Source organism: Psammomys obesus, unplaced genomic scaffold, assembly GCF_907164565.1.
Source record: "Psammomys obesus unplaced genomic scaffold, mPsaObe1.curated_primary_1811, whole genome shotgun sequence".
In the NCBI taxonomy this organism is placed as follows: Eukaryota; Metazoa; Chordata; class Mammalia; order Rodentia; family Muridae; genus Psammomys; species Psammomys obesus.
In genome coordinates, this window is record NW_026590407.1 from 610,363 (window position 1) to 637,056 (window position 26,694).

General features: G+C 36.3%; 1 pseudogene; it reads left to right on the forward strand.

The window, feature by feature from the left end:
* Positions 1–2,668: 2,668 nt before the first annotated feature.
* LOC129676758 (ubiquitin-conjugating enzyme E2 D4-like) lies at positions 2,669–3,052 on the forward strand (annotated as a pseudogene).
* Positions 3,053–26,694: the final 23,642 nt, after the last annotated feature.

The window sequence follows — 26,694 nt, forward strand, 5'->3', positions numbered from 1 at the left end:
CAAAGCTAAACCAAGACCAGGTAAACAGTATAAACAGTCCAATAACCCCTAAGAAAATAGAAGCAGTCACCAAAAGTCTCCCAACCAAAAAAAAAAAAAAAAAAAATTCCCAAGTCCAGATGGTTTTAGCACATAATTCATCCAGGCATTCAAAAAGAGATAATACAAGTACTCCTCAAACTATTCCACAATATAGAAACTTAAGGAACATTGCCAAAATCATTCTATGAAATCACAGTCACCCTGATACATAAACCATATAAAAATTCAACAAAGATAATTTCAGACCAATTTCACTCATAAACCTGGATGCAGAAATATTCAATAAAATACTTGCAAACTGAGTCCAAGAACACATCAAATACATAATCCCCATGATCAAGTTGGCTTCATCCCAGGGATACAGGGATGATTCAGCATATGAAAGTTCATCACCGTAATCCACTATAAACAAACTCAAAGAAAAAACTCACATTATCATCTCATCAGATACAGAAAAAGCCTTTGACAAATTCCAATATCTCTTTATAATGAAAGTCTTGGAAAGACCAGGGATACTAGGCCCATATCTAAACATAATAAAAGCTAACTACATCAACTTAATTGCCAACATCAAATTAAAATCAGAGAAACTCAAAGCAATTCCACCCAAATCAGGCACAAGTGAAGGCTGCCCACTCTCCATACCTCTTCAATATAGTACTTGAAGTACTAGCTAGAGCAATAAGACAAATAAAGGAGATCAGGGTCATACAAATTGGGAAGAAAGAAATCAAAGTATCACTATGAAGATGATATGACAGTGTACATAAGCAACCCCAAAACTTCTAGTAGGGAATTCCTACAGCTGATAAATAGCTTCAGCAATGTGGTTGGATACATTAATTTAAAAAGAAATCAGTCTCTTGCCTATACACAAATGACAAATAGACTGAGATGGCAATTAGGAAAACTAGACCCTTCAAAATAGCCACAAAAAATATGAACTGTCTTGGTATAGCTCTAACCAAGCAGTGGAAGACCTGTATGACAAGAACTTCAAGTCTCTGAAGAAAGAAACTGAAGAAGATATCAGAAGGTGGGAAGATCTCCCATTCTTATGGATCAGTGGGATTAACATAGTAAAAATGGTCATCCTACTAAAAACAGTCTGCAGATTCAATGCAATCTTCATAAAAATACCAACACAGTTCTTACAGACCTGGAAAGAACAATTCTAAACTTTATATGGAAAAACAAAAAACCCAGAAAAGCTAAAAAAAATACCATACAATAAAAGAAGTTCTGGAATTGTCTCCATCCTTACTTCAAGCAATACCACAGAGCAATAGTAATAAAAACTGCATGATACTAGCATAGAAATGGACAGATTGATCAATGGAATTGAATCAAAGACCCAGGGGGAAAATAAAAACCCTGCATAACTATGGTCATTTGATTTTTTACAAAGAAGCCAAAACTACACAATGGGAAAAAAAGATAGCATTGTTAACAAATGGTGCTGGTCTAACTGGATGTCTACATGTAAAAAATGCAAGTAGTTCCATATTTATCTCCCTGCACAAAATGCAAATCCAAGTGGATTAAAGACCTCAATATAACACCAGATACACAAAATCTATTAGATGAGAAAGTGGGGAAGAAACTGGAATTCCTTGGCATAGGAGACAACTTCCTGAACAGAATACCAACAGCTCAAGCTGTAATATCAACATTTAGTAAATGGGCCCTATTGAAATAGAAAAGCTTCTGTAAGTAAGGCAAAGGACACTGCCAATAAAAGAAAAAGACAATCTAAGGATTGGGAAAAGATCTTCACCAATCCTCCATTCAATAATGGACTAATATCTAAAATATATAATGAACAAAAAAAAAAATCAAACACCGATAAACATAATGGGGCACAACCACAGAAAAGACCCCGTGCTCAGATATTTTGGTTCTGTTGCTCTCCTTGTGGAGCTACTGTCCTCTCCAGATATTACTATCTACCCCTCCATTCATATGATTCCCTGCACTCTGCAAAAAGTTTGGTTATGAGTCTCAGCATCTGCTTTCATACACTGCTGAGTAGAGTCTTTCAGAGACCCTCTGTGGTAGGCTTCTGTTCTGTTTCCTATTTTTCTGAGACTGATACTCAAACCAGGGACCATTCATGGATATAACCTAGAACCCCTGCTTAGATGTACCCATGGCAGCTCAGTATCTATGTGGGTACCCTAGCAAGGGGAGCAGGGACTATCTCTGACATGAACTCAGTGGATGGCTCTTTGACCACCTCCCCTAACCCCAATGGGGGAGCAGCCTTGCCAGGCCACAGAGGAGGACAATGCAGCCATTCTTTATGAGACCTGATAAGCTGGAGTCCGATGGAAGTGGAAGAGGACCTCCACTATTAGTGGACTTGGAGAGGGACATGTGAGGAGATGAAAGAGGGAGTGTGGAATTGGGAGGGAATGAAGGAGGGGGTTACAGCTGGGATACAAAGTGAATAAACTATAATTAATATAAAAAAGAAAAATTTAATTAAAAAATGGGGAACAGACTAAACAGAGAATACTCAACAGAGGAATCTCAAATGGCCAAGAAGAACTTAAAGAAATGCTCAGGACCCAGCCGGCTGCCTCAGGGAGCCCGGTGGGGCTGGCTGGGCCTGAGTTGTTAGAGCATGGCTCTGAAATGGATCCAGAAGGAAATGACTGACTTACAGCGGGATCCTTGTTCCCACTGTTCTGCAGGACCTGTGGGTGATGACTGTTGCTTTTACTATGAAAATCTATCACCCTAATATCAACAGCAGTGGAAGCATTTGCCTGGACATCTTGAGGTCACAGTGGTCCCCAGCATTGACTGTGTCCAAAGTTCTCTTGTCCATCTGCTCTCTGCTCTGCGACCCCAAACCTCATGACCTACTGGTGCCAAAAATAGCCCACGCCTACAAGGACAACAGAGAGAAGTATAACAGACTAGCAAGAGAGTGGACAGAGAAATATGCTATGTAAGTGCCTCGAAGGCTCCATGGGAGATACTGTCCAAGAGAAGCTTGCCAGGCAGAGTGGCCTTCATGTGAAGCTCTGAGCTGTTGGCTAAGGCACTCACAAAACATCGTCTGTTCACACATGTGTTGGCCACTCACTTCTCTGGCTGAAGCATGTTGGTGTCACTTCAGCCATTGTGTCCTTGACAATATCACACCTTTTATGCTAAATCAGAGACCATCGTTACAATCTACAGTCTTCCTGATTACACTATAATCATCTATGCCCCAGTCTCTCTGCTTGTATCTGGGGAATCAAGCCATGCATGATGTCACTCCTCACTGTTGCACTGTCCAGGGGCCCAGTCTGCTCCCTAACCACATGCCCTTGCCTTTAGAGCACAGTGCTTTCTCTTGAGGGCCCAAGGCAGAGTGGGCTTTCTTCATACGTGGTCTGCCACAGACCAGGTCCTCAAGAGTCTAAGTGCATCCCAGAGGCTCCTAGAAATGGGAACAGCATCACTTGAAAGTACTTCTGTCCCACCATTGCATTTCTCTCCTACACCAAACAGCAAGCAAGGAGCATCAGAATACATGAAGCAGGTAACACCAAGAAAGAGGGAAATGATCAGACATAGAAATCTGTGGGTTATGCTTTTGTATGTGATGAGGCTTTCCCTACCCTCCTCCCACAGGGAACTTAACATGAAAATCAAGCATAAGCTGTTCACACACTGGAACACAGGAAGGAGAGGAACTTTAAATGCAAATAAAAAGGAAATTTCCTCAGAAGTGACAATTAAAAAAAAATGTTTAGCTTCCTTAGTCATCAGCGAAATGCAAATCAAAACAACTCTGAGGTTCCATATCGCACCAGTCAGAATGACTAAGATCCAAATCTCAAGCAATAGCACATGCTGGCAAGGGTTTGGAGAAAGGTGATCACTCCTCCATTGCTGTTGTGAGTGTGGACTTGTACAAACTCTTTAGAAATCAATCTGGCACTTTTTTAGAAAAGTAGGAATATATTTACCAGAAGACACAACTACACCACTCCTGGTTATATAGTCAAATGATGCTCTGCTATAGAACAAAGATACTTGCTCAACTGTGTTCATAGCAGCTCTATTCATAATAGCCAGAATCTGGAAACAACCTAGATATCCCTCAATCAAAGAATGGACAAAGAAACTGTGACACATTTACACAATGGATAACTACTCAGCTATTAAAAACAAAGAAATCATGATATTTGCAGGCAAATGATAGGAACTAGAAAAGATCATCCTGAGTGAGGTAACCCAAACCCAGAAAGACACACATGGTTTTTACTCACTTATAAGTGAATATTAGCCATACAGTACAAGGTAAGCATACTACTAGGCATAGCCTCAATAGGATAAGTAATCAGGAGTCCCCAAGGGAGTATGCATAAATCTCACTCCAAAGGGGAGATAGAACAGACAGAGGTAATGACTAAAGAGATGGAACAAGGTAGGAGAGGGGACACAGAGAGTTAAGAGGGTGGAGATCAGACCTGAGGAGAGCAAGTGCTGGAGATCAGAAAGTCTGTAGAGAAAAGAGAAAGTGAGGGTGAGGACATCTCTATGACAAGCTGAAGATCTAAGTCAGTGTGGGTCCCTGGGAGGATATGAGGGAGATTCAAGCAGAGACTCCTAGTAGCAGAGGCCATAGAGACTGAAGAGGACACTTCTAATTTGACTAGTCTTCTAGTAGAGGAAGGGGAACACCAACCCACCCACGAAAACTTCTTCCCAAAATGTACCCTGCTTAGGTGATGTGCAGAGATAAAGATATGGCAAATAAGGCAGAGATTGAGAGACTGCCCAAACAATGCCTGGCCTAATCAAAGTCACACCCTATAGGAGAGCTCCAACCCCTGACACTATGAAAAATACTCTGCTAAGCTTGCAGACAAGAGCCTGACAGAATCGTCCTCTGAGAGGCTATACCCAGCAGCACCTCAAAACTGATGCTGAGACTTGCAAACATTGGGCAATGTGTAGGGAGTCTTGAGAAATAGTGGGAGTAAAGAAAAAGAGATCAGTAAGTCACAGGAGCTCGACAAGAAAACAATAGAGCCAACTAGCCTGGGTCCAGACGGATTGGCTAAGACTGAAGCATTAACCAAGGAATATACATGAACTAGACTTAGATCCCCTACAAAGATGTAGAAGATGGACAGCTTTGGCTTCAAGTGGTTACTCTAGTAAGGGAAGTGAGAACTGCATTGGACAGGGACTCACTTGCTAGCTTTTAGATCACTTTGCTCTGGTGGGACTGCTTTGACAGGCCACAGGGGAAGAGAAGAACACTTTTAGTCCTGATGCAATTTAATGAGCTGGGGTGGATGAAAAGGGCACCTCCCCTTTTCTGAGGAAAAAGGGAGGGTGGAATGAGGAGAGAGAGAGAGTAGGACTGGGAGACGAAGAGGGAAGGATCTACAGGGCGTAAATTGAATAAAATAAACTTATAAGAAAAAAATACAGTTTCATTGATTTTTTTTAATGTTTCCACTTCTGAATTAATTTTTTTGACTGTGTTATTTCATACTGAGGATTGAATCCAGGGCTACAAGCCTTGCATTCTAGGGGAGAGCTATATATCTAAGCTATAGCCATAACTGGTTTCTTCTATTTTTAACATTTCCTTTCCTCCTTCTCTTCTATAATCTCCTCTTCCTCTTTTTCTTTCTCCTTTTCTAAATTTGGGTATATAGGCTTGATTTTTTTTATTTTGAAGTACAAAGCTAGGATGTTAGTTTTAGAAATTTATTTTTGTCTAATTGGAATTTGCAGCCATAAAGTTTCTTTTTTACAACAGTGTATTAACTCTACAAATGTATTTCATTATTTGATTTCAAAACATAAATATAAAGTGTTTAGCCATATTAACCCAACTCTATTAATTCTTTTCAGTCCCTTCTCCTCTTCTAATGTTTCTTTACTAGTCCCCATTTGTCTTTCATATGCCCACAGCCTCTGATTCTACATATGACATAAAATGTGATATTTGTCTTTTTGGAACTAGCTTACTTAACATAAATCTAAAAATCTTAGTACATGAAAACAGAATTTGTAATGCTATAACAAAAATGTTTGCTGAATTTCATAGATTTTAATAGGTGGTGTTTTCATCTCTTTTTTTCTCAAGATCATTTCTGCAACTTTTGATTTTTTTTAACCTGTTTATTTTTCAAGGGTGTTCTTTAATTTTCACATATGAATTTTATTTCTGCTTCAAATATTTTGATTTCTAGTTATATTCCACTGTGGAAAGAAATGTTACTTAGTATAATTTAAGACTTCTTAAATGTGTAAATAATTCTCTTAGGACATGACATCTGATAAAACCTGGGAAATGAGATATATTTTTAAAAGAATGCATCATCTATTGGTTGGTGTTTTAAGATTTTACAGAAAGCTCTTTATATATGCCATTTTAAAACATTTTTGTTATAGCATTACAAATTCTGTTTTCATGTCTCTCTCTGGTATGCATATGTGTGTGTTCTTGTGTGTGTGATAGAGAGGCAGATGAAGGGAGAGAGAGTGAGAGAGTGAGAGAGAGCATGAAAACAGAAAATTATATTTAGAAGGTACAAAGGGACTAGCAAGGGAGAAAAAGGTAACAGGAGAACATAAGAAAGGAACAAATATAAACAAATTGTAGTGGTATTCATGTTTAGAAATGTCAATATAAAATCTATTAGCATGTAGACTACCAAAATGTTAATGGAAAATTAGACTACTTTAAGTGTATAGAACAGTTGATTGGATTCAGAAAAAAAAATACATACTGGCTTTACAACAGAGTTCAGAGGAAGAAATTTTGCTTAACACACTTAGGCTTTTGGTTAAATCCCCAGAACCACAAAATATGTGAAAATAGAATTAGACACCAATGTTTGCTATCCATAAAAGACTCACCTTTTATTTAAGTGTGAACATAGATGGAAAGCAAAATGAAAGGTAAAAGTGAACGGAAGGTGTTAATCTTTAGTCTCAATATTCTACGCATTGTTGAAAATGAACATGAGTTCTCCTACAGCCTCACTAGTGTTTGGCTTGTATGTTTCATTGTTTGAAAGTAGGCCCCTGTATTCACCACTGCCAAGTAGGACTAAAGAAATAACCACTTTTACAATATCTTTCCTTGGGTAGATGATATATTCTGAGTTAAAATATATTTTCTCTGACATCTAAGATCAACCCTGTTTTCATTTGATTATTATTTGTAATATCATTTTCCAACCTTTCCATCTATTTGTAATATCATTTTCCATCCTTTCTGTTTTCATCTATTTGAGAATATGGAGGAAAAGAACATGTATATAGTGCTGGTAGGAATATAAATAAGCGTAGTCACTACAGAAATCTGTATGAGTTTTCAAAAAGGTCACAGGCTAAAATAGAGCAATCACATTATCCAGCTATATTACTTTGGAGTATGTACCTGAAAAACTCTAAGTTAGCATTATATTATTATCTCTCATATTATTAGAGATGATTATCCATAGTAAGGGTATTACATTTTTATTTTCTGACTGATTTGTCTCTCTATTGCCTGTTGCTGTTTTGTACTGCAAACCTGCACCCACTCTCATTCTTAGTAAACACAAAATTTTGGTGTGTTCATTCAGTATATACATAATTATTTTTTTAATTTTAATTTTAAATTTTTATATTAATTACACTTTATTCATTTTGTATCCCATCTGTAGCCCATTCCTTCATTCCCGCCCAATCCCACCCTCCCTCCCTCATCTCCTCCCATGCCCCTTTCCAATTGTACTGATAGTGGAGGTCTTCTTCCCTTTCCATCTGGCCCTAGCCTATCAGGTCTCATCTGGACTGGCTGCATTGTCCTCCTCTGTGGCCTGGTAAGGCTGCTCCCCCCTCAGGGGAGGATGACCAAACAGACAGCCATTGAGTTCATGTCAGAGACAGGCCCTGCTCCCCTTACTAGGGAATCCACATGAATTCTGAGCTGCCTTGGGCAACATCTAAGCAGAGGTTCTAGGTTATCTCCTTGCATGGTCCTGGGTTGAAGCACCAGTCTCAGGAAAGAAATCTGGGGCCAGATTTTTTTTTTTTTTTGGTTCTGTTGCTCTCCTTGTGGAGTTCCTGTCCCCTCCAGGTCTTTTTATCTCCCTCTTCTTTCATAAGATTCCCTGCACTCTGCCCAAAGTTTGGCTATGAGTCTCAGCGTCTGCTTTGATCCTTGCTGGGTAGAGTCTTTCAGAGGCTCTCTGTGGTAGGTTCCTGTCCTGTTCCCTGTTTTCTCCCTCTTCTAATGTCTGTCACATTTGCCTTTCTGGGTGAGAACTGATCATCTTCTCCAGGGTCCTCCTTCTTGCTTAGCTTCTTTAGGTGCACAGATTTTAGAATGTTTAATTCTTTTCCATTTAATTCATATATCTCCATTGGTTCAGGTCCAGTGTATAGAGGTTTATTTGTTAGTGTGATTAAGTCATATGTCTCTGTTTGCTTATGTGTTTCATAACATTGTGTTTGAATGTACAATGTTTATAGACTGGACCTGAAGAAAGACCTTCATTCCCCAGTCCAGTTAGAAATTCTTAGGGTCTTTTAATGTTTTTCAACATCCACTGATTTTTGTCTTCTCTGGGCTTGTGTTTATCTTTTTTTTTTTTTTTTCAGTTACACAACTTTTCCAGATTTCTTCCAAGAATGTGTAACCTATGTATCCTTCTTGTATCAGCCTTTAGTACTAAGCTTATAAGGGCTGTTTATTCCATTCACATATAAGAGACAGAAATTAGTCTCTTGTGAAGGCCTCACCCAAAGTAAGAATATTAGATATGTAGGAAGAAATATCAGAAATAGAGACTGATAATTACATTTACAACAAAGAAATACAGCAAGATTTGAAGGAAAAAGAAAATATTAATTTAAAAAGGAATGCCTATGGTTTGCCAGGTACCTCAACGGTGCAGAAAGTATATGAAAGTTCCAAAGACTAAAAAGAATTAGAGAAAGTAATCAAATTGATTAATTCAAATATTAGTTAGCTATGAGTTTTGAAAGAGTAGTAGAAGTGAAGTTACATTTCAATGGTGTAAGAAGTGAATGTGATGTAATTAATCTGATGTTCCAATTATAATGTTCAAATCCCAAACAGTGTGCATAGTTTTACATAAATACAAATGCCTTTATATGATTTATTTTATACTTTAGCTACATGTCTACAGACCTTAAGAAAGTGTCTAGCACATTCACATATAAACTACGCTTAAGTGTCCTTGCAGTTGAACTAGAGGGTACCTCTGCATTATTTGGATAATACCTTTAAGTATCCTTTATTGTTTATAAATACAGGCAAGAAGTAAGTATTAGAAAAATTTTCCTCCCTTATAAATATATTTTTCAAAACATGACTCAGACACATCATGGGTGGTTTACAGATATGTGTTGCTAGTAATATATTAGAAAGAAAAAAAGAAGTTCATGCCTGTAATTCAAACACTCAGGAGCTAGAAATGATTATTTCAGGCCCAGCTAAGACTACTTAGAGAGTTCACAGACACCTTGATTTAGACAGTTGAGAATCTGTCTCAAAAATGTAAGGGTGGGGATATAGCTAGTGGTAAAAAAAAAATCCTTAGCATGTATTTGTCTCAATCCTCAGCATTGCAGTAATCATCATCATCATCATTATCATCATCATCATCATCTTGGACACTGTCTTCTCATCATACTACACATTATGCAAATATCAAATAGTATCATAGTTTAAGGAAATAATTATGTATTGCTTTTCATGTCAATAATAATTCTGGCTTCATGATTTAGAAAAAATTAGTTGACCTCCTTTGATTTGCTTATTCTCTGTGAACTTTAGAAAGAGTTGAATAATTTTGATAAACTAAACTGACTCAAGTGTGTAATGAAAAGATTTTCCCCTTTGGGGTGTTGTGTGTCTGTGCATGTGTGTGTACAGATGCACTCACTATAGATGAACTCAAGTATGCATGCATGTGTGGTAGCCAAAGGTCAGCTTCAGATATCTTTATCACTCTTCACCTTGATTTCTGAAACAGTGTCTTTCACTGAACTTGGATCTTGCAGGTTGGACTAGAATCCCTAGCCAATGAACTTCAAAATAGTTGACTGTATATGTTCCCAGTACCCCAAACCAATACAGGTGCTACAGTTACAGACTATCACACTTGATGTTTACAAGGATGGTAGGCATTATATTTCAAGTCTTCATGATTGTGTCACAAATGCTTTCTCCATTGAGCCACCTAACTATCTCCTATCAACCCATTTTTTTAATTTTATTTTTCTTATTAGTTACATTTTGTTAAAATGAGCCTACCCTTTTTTTTTAATATTAGCTATATTGAAGTGAGTAGTAAACAGGCTGTGGTTTTAAAATTTTTACCTCTGGTAACTTTTAATTATTTCTAATGAATCTAGTGTTTCAGTTGAGATTATAGATATATGTAAGGGTATTGAGTGAACATCTTTGATATATGAGATTCTACCGCAAGAACAGTCACTATTCCTTTTTCCATTTCAGTTTTAGTTGTTCTTACATTGCACTGAAATTCTGCTTATCTGCCTGCCTTCCCTACTAAACTAAGACCCTCTAAATACCAAAAGTCTTATTTTATCCACCTCTGCATCTCTAAGACTTAATACAGTGTTTGACATCTGGTAAGAACACAATGAATGTACTTCGATAATGAAATTGCCTCAAAATATTAATTTTGTTGAAAATATAATTTAGAGCTCTGTTAGTATTTTTTTCTTAACTTATGCCTTCTACTCCTGAATTTCTCAAGTTTTACTTTCTGATTTTTGCTTCAACAGAGTCTTTTCTAATGGTCTTTTAGGAGAGCTAATATAATTTTCAGTAGAAGCAGATATGTTGGAGAAATTGATTGCATTGTTTGTTTGTCTGTTTTGTTATTTTTAGACAGGGACTCGATATATAGCTCTGGCTGTTCTGGAACTCACTCTGTAGACCAGGCTGGTCTCCAAGTCAAGTACTGGGATTACATACAGAGACAGTTTGATCCAGGAACACATAACACTGTCATTAAATATGAATTTAGACAGCCAAAATAAATTCTGGATGAGACTATGAAATAAATAAAATATATTTTATATAAGATCAGACACACCTAAAGAACTATTAGCTGTTTGAAACATCTGAGGTAATTTCTTTTTTTTCTTTTTTTTTATTGCTTGTTATTATTATTTACATTTTATCAACTCTGCACCCCCCTGCATCCTGCTTTCCCATTCCCTCCCAATCCCACCCTCCCTCCCTCAGCTTCTCCCTGCCCCTTTCCAAGTCCACGGACTGGGGAGGACCTCCTCCCCTTTCGTCTGGCCCTGTTTTATCAAGTATCTTTAGGGCTGGCTGCAAAGTCCCCCTCTGTGTCCTAGCTGAACTGCTCCTCCCTTGGGGGGGGGGGGAGTCAAAGAGCCTGCCATTGAGTTCCTGTCAGAGATAGTCCCTGTTCCCCCTACTATGGGAAACCAATTGGTTATTGAGCTACCACGAGCTTCGTCCGAGTAAAGGTTCTAGGTTATATTCATACATGGTCTTGGTTGGAGAAACAGTTTCATAAAAAAACCCTGTGCCCAGATATATTTGGTACTTGTGGGGCTCCTATCCTTTCCCTGTCATACTAACTCCCCTTCTGCCGAAGGTTTGGTTATGAGTCTTAGTATCTGTTTTGAAACGCTACTTGGTAGGATCTTTCAGATGCCTTCTGCGATAGACTCCTGTCATATGTCCAATGCACATTCATTTGTCTTTCTAAGTGAGGATTGATCATCTTACCTCGTGTCTGCTTTCTTGTTTATCTCCTTTAGGTGTATAGACTTCATTATGTTTATTATATCTTGTAGGTCTATATAAGCGAGTATATACCATGTTTGTCTTTCTCCTCCTGGGATACTTCACTCAGAATGATCTTTTCTAGATCCCACCATTTGCGTGCAAATTTGATGATTTCCTCATTTTTGATTGCTGAGTAGTATTCCATTGTGTAAAAATACCACAATTTCTGTATCCATTCCTTTTGATGATGAACATCTGGTTTGTTTCCAGGTTCTGGCTATTACAAATAAAGCTGCTACAAACATGGTTGAGCAAATGTCCTTGTTGTGTACTTGAGCAAATTTTGGGTATATACCTAGCAGAGGTATAGCTGGGTCTTGAGGAGGCGTTATTCCTAATTGTCTGAGTAAGCGCCAGATTGACTTCCAACCATCTGAGGTAATTTCAATTTGCTCCAACTGATCTACTGGTCCAAAGTTTTCTGATATTACCACAGCCCCTCAGGGCTTCTTTTTGAATATTTAACATAAAAAGTAAACTTCTCATTGTCTATTTTCTAATAATCTAGCTAGCTTTAGGTAATAGAAAGCTTCCAAGAAGAAATATCCAAATTCACGAGGGTACATTTTCAAAATCATCTTTAATTATAATTGGGTAGCTGATCTCAATTTTTTGAGATATAATTTGTTTATAGCCTTTCAAATGTTCCAGAAGCTTCTACAGTATGAAAAGGGTGCATTTCTGTTCTATGATAATAGTATATAAGGAAGATACTCCTTATCATCAATACATTTTAAATAGGGTATATGATCATATGACGCTTAATATTTTGTTATTGAAAACAAAAGTATAAATTGTGATGCAATATTAGTAGTTCTTGGGAAATATAAATGTTTTATTGTTCATCTATTCAGAAAATTATTAACATTGGTATAGTAAAGATTTATTTCTTAAATATAAAGCTAAACTTACTGTTAGAGAAAGAAAATAAGCAGATAGTAGAAAAATATTGGATTTACTCATTCATGGTGCACATTATTTTTCCTGTTTATATTTTAAGCATTATCCCAGACAGCTTTAGCTGCATAAGCTTGTTATGTGAGAGCAGTAGTTTTCCAACTATTTTGTTAAGAATGTGTTTATCATATCAAAGTGTATGGTTATTCAGTTAAGATTAATCTTCTCTCAGCATTATAATGTGAAAACAATTTAGCAACAACCAAACTGTCATCTCTATGTCAGCAAAAACGTATGTAAATTTCTAGAACCTTTTGGATGACTAATGGATTACACTACAGCAGAATGAAAACTGAGATTTTTATTTTCCTCTAGAGACATAACAAAATATCTTTACTGATACCAAATCTATGTATTAAAAAGTATTTATTTTTACTGAAAAATGTTGTTTATTAGATTACCTTCAGGAACTGTCAGAACTGAAAACAGACTCTTCACAATTATTCCAGGCCATTTTTCTATAGCTACCTAGAAATTCATGCTCAATATTTCCCCTAAAATTTCCTTTTTTGCATGAGAGTATGAGCCTTTTCTCAGGGATGGAGGAAATGTAATGCTCTAGATAACCAATTGTTTGTTCTTTTTATAATAGTAAATAACATCACCTAACAAAGTATCTCTATATTAGTGGCCACTGTCAATTAGTTGAATTTCTTGATGATTTTTGTGTCTGATGTCTATGCTAGAACAGCTGAGCTGGATGCTTCATTTCCAAAGTGTTTTCTTCATTTACATGTCTGATGCCTTAATACTCATTGGAGTTTTTTTTTTTTTTTCTCTCCACATGACTGATGTCATACCCATATAGCTTGTGTGTTTTTCATGTAGCATGGTGTTTTTACAGCTGATCAAGAGACTGAAAGAGAAGTTCCAAGTTTCTTTCAACCTAGCCGCTGGAATCTCAAAACATTGTTTAAGCCATACCCTATTAGATAAGCTTATCCCTGAGGCCAAAAAAGAGTTTGGAGAGTAACAAAAAACAAAATCATATAGTAGGAGTAGCAGAAACACTTATGTTTACTCCAGCACTGCATAAAATTTTAAGACACTGCATTTACCAGGACCACATTTGAAAAGGTACTTAAGTATTTGGATTGAGCTGTTACATTCTTAGGGAACGTCAGAAATTTTTGTTTTAGTTTGAGGGTGACTGAAGCTAAATACACTTGATAAAATTTGGAGTCTGGTGTGAAATAATTTCTAGAGGTTTTCATTATTATAAAATTATTGACCTTTGACATTGAAATTTGAACTTCAACATGCTTTGTTTGAACAAGTATTCCAATATATACTAAAGTATATCATCAATAATACCAAACTAGATTGAATTTTTACATTTCCTCAGACATAAACTGAGGCATCCAATGAACCATTATGTTTCTCTATTTCTTTTTTCCTGTAGTGAGATTATTTTTCAAGTGTTTAACATTATGACTAAAAATCTATCATTTTGACACAGGAGCAGCTATTTACAGGGGTTGTAATGGCATCTTCACTACTGCAGAATACAAACTACTTACAAAATGATTTCTCAATTGAAGCAATGATGCTAGATAAAGAAAACCACTTCAAATTACCACACACTGTGCTTGTTGAAATGCAAAAGGTCTGGTGATCAATAATGTTTTACTTTTTGCTAAATGATATAATTACTCCAAAATCTTGTAGAAACAGCCTTTCCTGGAGGTAAAACAGGCAGTATTCCAAGTTTCTGTCAAAAAAATTAACTTGTTTTCAGACTAAAAAGTTTGGATTTATATCTAGTGTAAATCAGAGTCAGACTGATGTAATAATTTTATAAGGTGGCAATTGTGGTGGGCTGTCTTAGTACACGTTAAAATATTTGTTCATGCAGAGCAAGTATATTGTAGATGTTACAAACAACCCTTACAAAGATACATTTAGTGAAATTGAGTAGGATATATCCCTTAGAAAGGCCCATTTCTTTGAGTAGTTATTTTCAAACTTCTCTGTTGAAGTGTATATAATGGCAGAAGAGAAGCAAAGGTCTTCCCATAGTCATAAATATAATTTGCTCAAATTTTATTTGAAGTATTTATGTAAATTTAATTTTTTCTGTTTAGTATATATGTTTTCTTATGAAATAATTTATCCACTATGGCTGCCAATGTAACCTCATAATAAAAGATCATTAAATGTCTTCATGTAACTGCTTAGAAACCACAACCTACCCTTGTACCCTTGGCATAATTCCATATTAGTTGAAGTGGAGAAGCGTGAGTAAACCTAATTGGGTAGAAAGGATGTCTGCACATCTCTTCTTTTTAATCTTTTTTAATAAATTATAATGATTTCAAAGAAAATATAGGGAAAGTTGAAAGAACCATAGATTGATACTTCAACATTTATGAATCAGCTACCACTCCCAGTCCAACAGGTTTATTATCTCTCTCTCTCTCTCTCTCTCTCTCTCTCTCTCTCTTGGTTTAAACAGACTGAGCTTGGGTACTCATGCTATTAGTCAGCATTTAAAAACTGCATTTTAGAGCAGTGAACAAGATAGTAGGGACATATTTTTCTTTCTCCTCTTTTCAAGATAGAATAAACTTGTACTAATCCAAGTTTGGTTGGAAAAATCAAAATGACAATAAACAGTTTCCCAAGGAAATGAAATTCTCTTGGTTGTATAATTGATAGGCACCATCATGGCCATAAATTGCAAAAAATCATATATTTAAAAAAATTTACTCAGTTCTTCTATTTGTTTTGTTTGTTTGTTTTTTATTTGGAAAACTTGAGAGTACTAAGATCAAGCTCACAAATGTTAAGAAACATAGTTTAGATTAAAGGCCACCCTTTGGAAGAGAACCAAGGAAGCTTGCCTCTAAGATTCATTCTTATGGTTTTGAAATCACGTGGACTGGAGAAAGGGAACACACACACACACACATACATGCACACAAAAACTCAATCTTTTATGTTCTTACGTGACATTGTAAAAGACAGTAATACTCAAAAATCAATTTGATACTTATCCTGACATCATATGATTCATAAATATTCAAGATCCTGTCCTTAAAATACATTTTAAATAATACTGGATTGTGTTGTTAAAAATAAAATTATCAAATCATTTTAAAAGCTGCACTGAGCGCTGTCTTTTTATTTAAATGTTTAGTCTCCACAAGTTAACTGTCTTCAAATAAAAATGTTTGGCTGACATTTATGAAATTTTTTTCTGTACCAATCACCAATGCAAGACATCCATGAATCTATCAATCACATAGTTAAAAATCTCTCTCATACAACATACTTAATACCCAGTATAACAAATTAGTATTACCATTTCTCGATACAATACAAACTCATTTCCTTAAACCACTATTGTACTGAATGCCAGGGTTATAAATGAGCAAAACACAAAATGATTTGCATGTAATAACAGTGTCAATAAACCTTTCCTGGTTCATGCAATTTTCCCCATCTGTTAACAGAGAAGAAGTTTAAGATCTATTATTATTCCTAGAAGGAGACTTACCCAGCTGGACATCTATAACACTCGGCTGATTTTCCATTGGGAACAATGGCTTGGGAGGCTTGTCTGTGAGTAAAGCTAAAAAAGAAAATGAAAGAAAATAATGGAAAATTGAGATAAGATAAAGAATATTCTACCATGTATGATATTTAATGTTTGTAGATTTGATGATGTGTGAACATTTATTAGACAGTGTTTGTACTTCTGCTGTTACTCTAGCCATACAATATACGTTTCACAGCAACTTTAAAGCACCATTGATTCACTTAAAATAGGCTACTAAGTTCTCATATTTGCTCTGTGACACTTAACTAGTCTCAGTAAATTGTAGTAGAGATTCCCAGTATCATAACACTTTTAAGAATTGAATTCATCCCTATTGTGTGTCTTAATCAATCTTATGTAATACAAGGAAGGACTGATAGCTTCTTTAGTGACTGATTTTAAAAAGTCAGCACTGTTTGTTTACTGAGTCAGGTGTTTGGGCTAACAGACAAAGAAGTAAAATACTATTCTTTGTGCTCAATTTATAATCTAGGACCATGAACACTAGGCAAGCACAACAAAGTAAGAATAGAATTAACCATAATATAATCTAATGAAAGGTTATCTTTGCAGCCCTGCAAAAGTAAGAGATATAAATATACATGACTTGGAGTAAAGAAAGGTCAGTGCTTCCTGAAATGGTCAGGAACAATTTTTATAAAGGGACTTAAAGTCCACGTGAAATTTAAAGGATGAAAAAAATAGAATAGCAATAAATAAAGAAGAAATTAAAAAAAACCCTCTAAATTAAATGAAAGGAACACAAACCATGACATGGTGATCAAAATTATCAAGAATAATGTACATAAAAAATAAGGATCTGACAAGAAGGAATACAGTGGTTAATGTAGAGAGCCAATTGCTCATGGCAGGAACAATATGAATTGGAAATGACACTACACAGATAGGAAAGAACTCAATTCAGAAGGATCATAGGACGTTTGCCAACAGATTTGGAATGATATGGTAGGCTAAAGTATTGTTGCTAATTCTTGGATTAAAACAATGAATCAAAGGTTGTGAATTTAATGATAATTAACTTGGCATGTGGGATGTGCTAGGGGAAAGCAAAGGTAGGTAAGAAAACACAGTAGTAAAGGTGAAGCACGGCAAAGCAACAAGTGAGATGAGGATGTAGTCTAGAAAACTGAAAGAGAAAAGGAAACAAATCACAGAGATAACTAGAGGAAAGCAACTAGAGGACTTGGGAAATGCAAAGATGATGTCATATATATTGTTGTCAGAGTCCACTTTATTTCACCTTATTTTTCATACCTTGAATTTATTTAAATTCTCACTCTATTTATGTCTTACATAAACTATGCAACTGGATTTCACCTCTCTAAAATGTTTTATAGATCTTTATAATATACAGAAGGCTTAGCACTCAGCTAGGTTATAAAGATAATCATTAAACCATCATTAACTGACGTTTTAGGAAATCCTTGCTGATATGAAATGGTTCTTTCTCATATTTACAAGTATATTTAGAAGAAAAAAATGATGGGCTGATCAAAAATGTATAATATTATAGAAATAGAAAATTTTGGTAATATTCTAAAAGTAATCGTTGATAACCAAAAATAAACTATAGAAAAATTTCAATGAATAAATTGTTTGTCCTTTTCAACAAATCTTCATTGATAGCCCATGTATATACATATATATGTATGTTTTTGTGTGTTTTGCTCACTATGTATATACAAAATTTCACATTTTTTAAACCAATCAGATTTGTGGATAATTTACACAGACCCAAAAGTCTATCTTATTATTTTTATGATGTATTAATTTCAGTCAATTTTTGTCAGGCTTTGCTGTATTAGGTTGAAGTCTGATGTCTCTGGATAGCCATTTCTTTGTGCTCTGTCTATGATGATAGACTCCCTTTTCTCAGTAAGGTTCAAAAAGTCTCCCCTGATCTGGGTGATCCCAGGTCTTTAAGAAGTGTTACAAAGGGTATGCTATTGACCAGACACTTTCCCGATAGCAAGGATCTGGGAATCCCCGACCTTGAAGATCTTAGTCTTCAGCAGTGACCTTCAACTATACTTGGAGTTTACTGCCTCACTCCTAGGATAATTAGATGCTATGTTCTCTTTCTTGTGATAAGACCATGTTACTGCATGGAAAATGAAGCACTGTACCACTACATGTAAATCAATGACCCCTGACCCCCTGACCTCAGTGAATCAAACACATTCAACTTCAAAACTCCTCCCACTGCCAAGGTTTATAACACACTGATTTCAAATAAACTTGTGAGTGGCGTAATACCACCAGCCTTCCACCAAGGCTATCTGAGATTTGTCATTTATCTCCCACTGGGAAGTGTCTCATAGGTATGCCCTCTGGCTTCTGGACCTAGGCCTCACCAGGTCTAGGTCTCACCAGGCTTGTTTCTCAGCTGTGAGCAGATTAGACATGGGCTTTGGCCCACACCTCTGCTGTACTCAGCACAGCAGCTTAACCAAGAGCTATAACACTTTGGTATCTCTATAGACTTTGGAACTTCTCAGTTTCCACTGCCACCTGTGATATCATTCTAAAAGAGCTAAACTGTAACACTCTGTGGAAATCCTTTCCACACCCAGTCCAGCACCCTCAGGCCTCGTCCTATAGTGCTCTAGTTGCTCCTGAGAGAAATGGAACCCCCATTCTCCATCTGGAAGCCAGTTTCAGGCCCTTGCCAAAATCCAGGACCAAGCTGAATGGAGAAAAACAAATTTTAATAACATGACCTTTAATTTTTATTTAGAATATAAAGAATAATAGCTTAAATATCTGAATTCAAAATCCAATCATATCAGGTTTTCATTTCAGTTTCCATAGTTGACTACTGCTAGTAACAGCTAAATCTTTGAAACAGCATAAATTTCTATTAATAAAAAACTGATTAAATAAAATTATGATTATTTTGTATAATAGTACCATATAATACAGTAGACTGAAAGAATGAGATACGTTTATAAGCCTGATATAAATATATTTCTAATATATATTGTAAAGAAGCATGATTGTAAATATTGTATATAACATGGATACTATTAAATATGTAACTGTAAAATTGTACAAAAGTATAAAATGTAGAAAAATATGGACTATTCTGACAAAGATATATATACAGTATGCAACAGATATTTCCACTAAGGTGAGGAATTGGTTAGCTGAGGAATAGTCTGAGACATGAGAAATGCAGAATGGGTAGCCTACACAAATGTTCAAGTGACAGTACACAAACTGAGCTGGAATATATTTAGGACTATACATATACACATATGTGTATATATATATATATATATATATATATATATATATATATATATATATGTATGTAACAAAATTTAAAAGAAGCCATGAATTCTAAAGAGCAATGACTGCTGAGGTGAGGCTTTGGAAGAAGGAAAGGTTAAGGGGAATGATGTAATTATAATATAACCTTAAAAATTAAAATAAATAATACTCTTAGAGAGTAATATACATATGCTACTGTGCTTTGAAAACATTGTTGAAAGTGAAGTAAAGCACAGACAATTAATGTCTCATTTATATAAAAAGTAATTTTCATTTCTTTGTAGAATTATTGTTACTTTTCTTTATGTATCCAAATCATAGACACTGAAGTTCCCATGAGAGTGTTCTTAATTTTATTTGCAAATTCATCTCATTAAATGAATTAAGAAGAATATGATTGGTAGAAAGCAAATGTAAACCATGTATTTTGTGTGCACAAATGATCATTTTCCCTACTCTCATATGAATCTAGGTTCATTGGCAGCTCCTAACCTTAACTCTCAATATGTTCTTCAGCTATATTTACTCTGATTTCACAGTTAAATATCAACTACTAAGCTCTTCACAGTTAAATATCAAATACTAAGTTCATATTTCTTTATAGCAAGGCTAATTTCAAGTATCTTACACTCATATGTTTTTCATAATATTCAAAATGTTTTGGATACATTAGCATGTGTGATCTATGCAGTGACCTGGAACTATAAAAGAAGCAGTTGACGTTTCAGTCAATGTAGACAGAAATCTCAGTGAAGCTTACAATTTTTCATTTATTGTGATCTTATTACCAAAATCCCTCATTTGCAGGATGAGTAGGAGGACACATATATTTTATGCAATAGATAGGTAAAATACCAGAGAACAAAAAATACTATTTTAGCCTCTTTGACTCCATCTAATTAGTTAAACTATTATTCCTAGGCCAAACAAGTGGTTTCATGGCAATCCAACAGCTGAACTATCATTGCTTTAAGCATGCTCACACATATACACCTTTCAATCTAAAAGAACATGAGAGAAAGGAAATGAAGTTGCACCTGGAGTCCAACAATTCCCTGTAGGACATTGATGTGTGGAACCTCACTTGATTCTAGTACCATGTTTGGGCCTGGGAATTGCCAGGAAGTACTGAGTATGTATCATAATAAACCATCGCATGGGCCAGAAACAGTGAGCTCAGCACAGTCAGAGAACCAGCAGAGCTGAGTTAGACATAGAACCCAAGTCCCTTTGTTTTGCTCCACAAAAAGGCCTGTGGGGAACTGGATTAGCTCTAGGCTCAAAGATCTTTCCACCTGCTCCCCAGCAGCCTGGCCACTGTGTAGGAAAAAGTCCAGCACAGCCAGTGAACCCAATAGAGCTGAGCTAGGCCTGGGACCCAAATCCAATACTCCACCATCTTAAGGAAGCCTGTGGGACACTGGAACACTTCTAGGCTCAGAGATCTTTCTGCCTGTGCCCCAGCTACCTGGCATACCTGGGTCACAAACAGTGAGCCAGCAGAGACAATGAATCCAGCAGAGACTACTCAAGACTTGAGACAGAGGTGGTCCCAGTCTGCAGTACAGGCTCCAAGAACACTCAGCCAAGGCCACAGACAACCATATGGCTTAGAGGCTGGCATAAGAATACAGGCAACAAAAACCAGGACATCATGGCTTTAACAGAATATCCAAAAATCAATGGATATTCTATTGCAGTTGAAACACAGGAAAATGGCCTTGATTATGCAGTTATTCGAGGCACATAAAGAGGAAAAGAACAAAAAAAAAAAAAAAAAAAAAAAAACAGAGGCCATCATGGAAAGACAGGAGTCCACGTTCAAACAGATGAAGGAAATGGTGCAAAATGTGAAAATAGAATTAGAATCAATAAAGAAAACACAAACAGAGAAATCCCTGGAGCTGGAGAACCTAGAGAAAAGTTCAGGAACCACAAAGGTAAGCAGTAAGCATCAGCAACAGAATACAAGAGATGGAAGAGAGAATCTCAGGTGCTGAAGATACAATTTCAGAAATCTATATATATCTCTCAAAGAAAAAATGAAATTGGAAAAGTTCATCCAAGAAATCAAGGATACCATGAAAAGATGAAACCTAAGAATAATAGGAATAGACGAAAAAGAAGATTCCAGGCTCCAAGGTCCAGAAAGTGTTTTCAATAAAATCATAAAAGAAAATTTCTGTAACCTTAAGAAAAAGATGTCCATAAACGTTAAAGAGACCTACAAAACGCCAAATAGACTAGACCAGAAAAGAAATTCCTCTGCCACATAATAATCAAAGCACTAAATCTACAGAACAAAGAAAAATATAAACAGGAAGGGAAAATGGCCAAGTAATATATGAAGGCAGACCTATCAGAATCACACCAGACTTCTCATCAGAAATTATGAAAGTCATAAGGACCTGGGCAGATATCAGGTAGACAGAGATCACAGATGCCAAAACAGACTACTATACACAGCAAAACTTTCAATCCACATAATGGGGAAAACAGAACATTCCATGACATAAGTAAATTTAAATAATTATGCAGCAACCCAGCATTACAGAAGATAATAGAAGAAACTCTCCAACCCCATGAGATCAACTATATCCAAGAAAACACAGGACAAGGATGCCTTCATAACAAAAAAGCGAAAAGCATTTAGAGATTAGCTAACATATATGCTATCATGGGCAGGATAGGTTATTACTCATTTACACTTTCTCTCTTTTCTCTCTCTATTTATATATGTGTGTATATGTGTGTCTCAATTTTTTTTCTCACAATCCCAATTCTTGCATAAGAAAAGAAGGTAAGAACTGTTAACATCAAGCCTCCTGAACAACTGGGGAACAGTATTAAAGGGTCACAGCATTCGGATGGTTAGGAACCGGTATCCTTGACAATTATTCACTATAAATGAGTACTCTGCGCATTTCTGGATACATAAGAGCCTCTGCTCAATCAAATGTCAATAAAACCTATCATGGTGATAGACATTGACCGATGGTTAAAGGGGAACAAAATATCCATTGGTAATATTCTTCAACCAAAAAAGAAGTATAGGTTGCTACTAGAAAGAATCAATGAAAACTGGATAGCCAAGTCACAGTAAAGGGCATATTTCATTAAGTTTTATGCCAACAATATTCCTTGAAATATATACTATTGATAGGCTGTCTTGAAGATATGTTTTTATCACATAGATTTACTACTCACGGCAAAGTGCATTTCACTAAAGGACATGATGGTATTTGTTCAATGTACTCCCCAAGTTCTGAAAAAGTGAAGAACTTTTGTTAATTGGCAGAAACTACTCACTGGAATCAAGTGTCTTGCAAATTGCCTAAGCTCACAAACTAACTCAAAAAAGGAGGAGGGGATGAGAGCATAATAAATTCTATGCATCAGCCTCGAAGTTGCAAGGTGCCTGAGAGTCATAAATTATTTGATAATGAGGGGGAATTAAGGACTTTATTAGGAAAAATAGAAATAACCTTTCTATGGGAAGACAAAGAGGTAGCTCTTCTTGAGCAAATCAGATTTAGGAGAAACAAGGTATCTAGTTAATAACTTTCACAGTTTCCTACAATCATGAAGGCAGATTACAAGACTACAAGACTAACCAGATAGTTAATTAGTGTAAAGATTTCTTTTTTCCTTTTTTTAATTTCATTTTTTAATGTTAGTTACAGTTTATTAACTTTGTACCCCAGCTGTATCCTACTCTCTCATTCCCTTCCAATCCCACCCACCCTCCCTCATCTTCTCCCTGCCCCTCTCTAAGTCTACTGATAGTGGAGGTCCTCCTCCCCTTCCATCTGACCCTAGCTTATCAGATCTCATCAGGACTGACTGCAATGTCCTGCTCTGTGGCCTAGCAAGGCTGCTCCTCCCTTGGGGGAGGGGAGGTCAAAGAGCCAGCCATTGAGTTCATGTAAGAAATAGTCCCTGTTCCCCTTACACACAGAGGAATCGTATCAAAGAAGGGGGAGTTAGTATGTTTATCCTATATGATAAGTCTAATGACTACTCATGAGTGAGTATACACCATGTATGTCTTTCTACTTCTGGGCTATCTCTCTCAAGATGATTTTTTGTAGTTCCCACCATTTGCCTGCAAATTGCATGATTTCCTTGTATTTAATAGCTAAGTAGTAAGTATTCCATTCTGTAAATGTACCACAATTTCTGTATCCGTCCCTCAGTTGAGGAAAATCTAGGTTTTTTTGTTTGTTTGTTTGTTTTTGTTTTTCAGATTTTGGCTATTATTAATAAAGCTGTTACAAATATGGTTGATCAAATGTCCTTGCTGTATAGTTCAGCATATTTCTAATATATGCCTAACAGTAGCTGGATCTTGAGAAAGCGCTATTCCTAATTTTCTGAGAAAGTGCCAGATTGATTCCCAAAGTGGTTGTACACGTTTACATTCCCACCAGCAATGGAGGAGGGTTCCCCTTTCTCCATATCCTCTCCAGCATGTGTTGTCCCTTGAGTTTTTGATCTTAGCCTTTCTAATGGGTGTAAGGCGAAATCTCAGGGTTATTTTGAATTTCATTTCCCTGATGACTAAGGACATTTAACATTTCTTTAAGTTTTTTTCTGCTATTCAGTATTCCTCTATAGAGAATTCTCTGTTTAGCTCTGTACCCCATTTTTTAAAACTTTTTATTTTTTAATATTAGTTAGAGTTTATTAATTTTGTATCCCAGCTGTATCTCGTTCCCTCATTCCCTCCCAATTCCACTCTCCCTTCATCATCTCCTCCCATGCTCCTTTCCAAGTCCACTGATAGGGGAGGGCCTCCTCCCTTTCCTTCTGACCCTGTTTTATCAGGTATCTTCAGGACTGGCTGCAAAGTCCTCCTCTGTGGCCTAACAGGGCTGTTCCTCCCTTGGGGGGAGGGAAGGTCAAAGAGCCTGCCATTAAGTTCATGTCAGAGACAGTTCCTGTTCCCCTTACTAGGGTACCCACTTGGATACTGAGCTATCATGGGCTACATCTGAGCAGGGGTTCTAGGTTATATCCATACATGGTCCTTGTTTGGAGATACAGTCTCATAAAAGACCCCTTTTGCCAGATATATTTGGTCCTTGTGGAGCTCCTGTCCTCTCCAAGTCATACTAATTCCCCCTTCTTTCATGATTCCCTGCACTCTGCCGAAGGTTTGGTTATGAGTCTTAGTATCTGCTTTGATACACTGCTAGATAGAGTCTTTCAGAGGCCCTCAGTGGTAGGCTCCTATCCTGTTATTTGTTTTCCCTTATTTCCAATGTCCATCCCCTTTGTCTAAATCAGGGACAAGGCAAGGCTGCCCACTCTCTCCATATCTCTTCAACATAGTGTAAAGATTTCATACATGAATCCAATAGTTTCATGCATAAATAATTTCATACATGAATCCAATAGTTTCTAAACTCTGAAAATATTAAAAGTAGCATCTCTCATTGAATAATTCAGTGTAAATTTTAACCTATTTCAGTATCTATTTTCCAAACCTATAAACACAAACAGGATCTTTCACATATAATGTGTCTCCTTTTTCTTATTCATTGATCTGTGTTCCCTGCTTCAAAGAATTTTCTCGAGTTTTTAGGTGTCCATGGTTATACATATCTCACCAAAACAAATTACAAAGATGACTTTTACCATAAATTTCAGACACTTGTACTTTAGTTTCTTTTATAGGCCTATTTCTAAATGTGGTAAGTTAGGCTTTATTTCTTTGAAGGCAGTTTACAAGAAAACACATACTGAAACCCAGTGTCCTTCCTTGATTTCATGCATAGTACAAGGAAAATAAGAATCCTCTAAAAGTATGAATCCTGAACAACAAAGTGAACCTCAATAGAAGTCTATGAAATTAGAGAATATTATTTTTTGCAAGTATAATCAGAAATTTTAGGACTGATTTTCCCACTTTATGGCGTTTTAGGAAAGAGATATTGGGAATATATTACATAAAAAAATAAATAACTGTGAAAACTCAAGTTTGCTTTCAGTGCAGCCTGTTACTACCTCTTTCAAGCACCTACTCTAGCAATTCATTTTTTATAATTTTTTCAGTTCCTCAAATATTGTATACTCTGCCTTATCTGTAACAGCAGACAAGATATTATGAACTGTATTAAGTCTACTTACAAAAGGGCATGCTTTCTTTAGATGTTTTAGTTATAACAAAAAGGATATGCAGGACTCAGGGAAAAGATCAATAATTCTCGTAATTGTTTGGAGTTTGGCAAGCCATTCAGTTACCTATATCATACACTTCCCTATCCCCCATTAAAATTTTCTCTTTGCTAAGTAACTTACTGATGGAAATGTCTCATATCTCTTAAATGTATGTTAGAGAGACCAAGTTGTTATGAACTACTAACAGTAAAGCAGATAGGAAGTCATATTTAGAGGATTAATTTATTTTGAAAAACACATTTGTGTTGCACACACATACATACACACACACACACACACACACAATATCTCTGATACATTTGAAGTCACTGCAAGCATTTACCTCTTTTTTTTCCGCATAGAAGATAAAGTTGGTCATCACATTTTAATAAACAAATGGTCCTTTAACAGGGAGATAATAAGTTCCTGGAGAGGTAAGATGCAGTTCACTTAGCCATTGCCCTGGTACAGCTCAGAGCCTCCCTGGCAACTGGCTCAGAGCCAGTGTCCTTCCTTGCAAAACAGAGGATGTGCCCTGAGGGTAGTGAATGGCCAGGGCTACTGTGAAGCTGCCCTGAGATGACCTTTTCTTTAGATCCCATATTTATTTCTACTAATATTTGAGTTTGAGCAAGGTATAAGCTTGGGGAAAGCTTTAGCACAAAAGTAGGGCAATTTCTTCTCAGTGCCATTTGACACAGGGTCTTTCTGTGGCAAGAAGATTGTTTATTCAGCACAAATCTGCTCAGACATAAAGGAACTTCTTCATACTTGAAAAGAAAACAACCTTGGGGAGAAATGGAAACTTAAACAGAGGTTGGGATGGTAGCCCCCACCCTTTTCCATATATATATATATT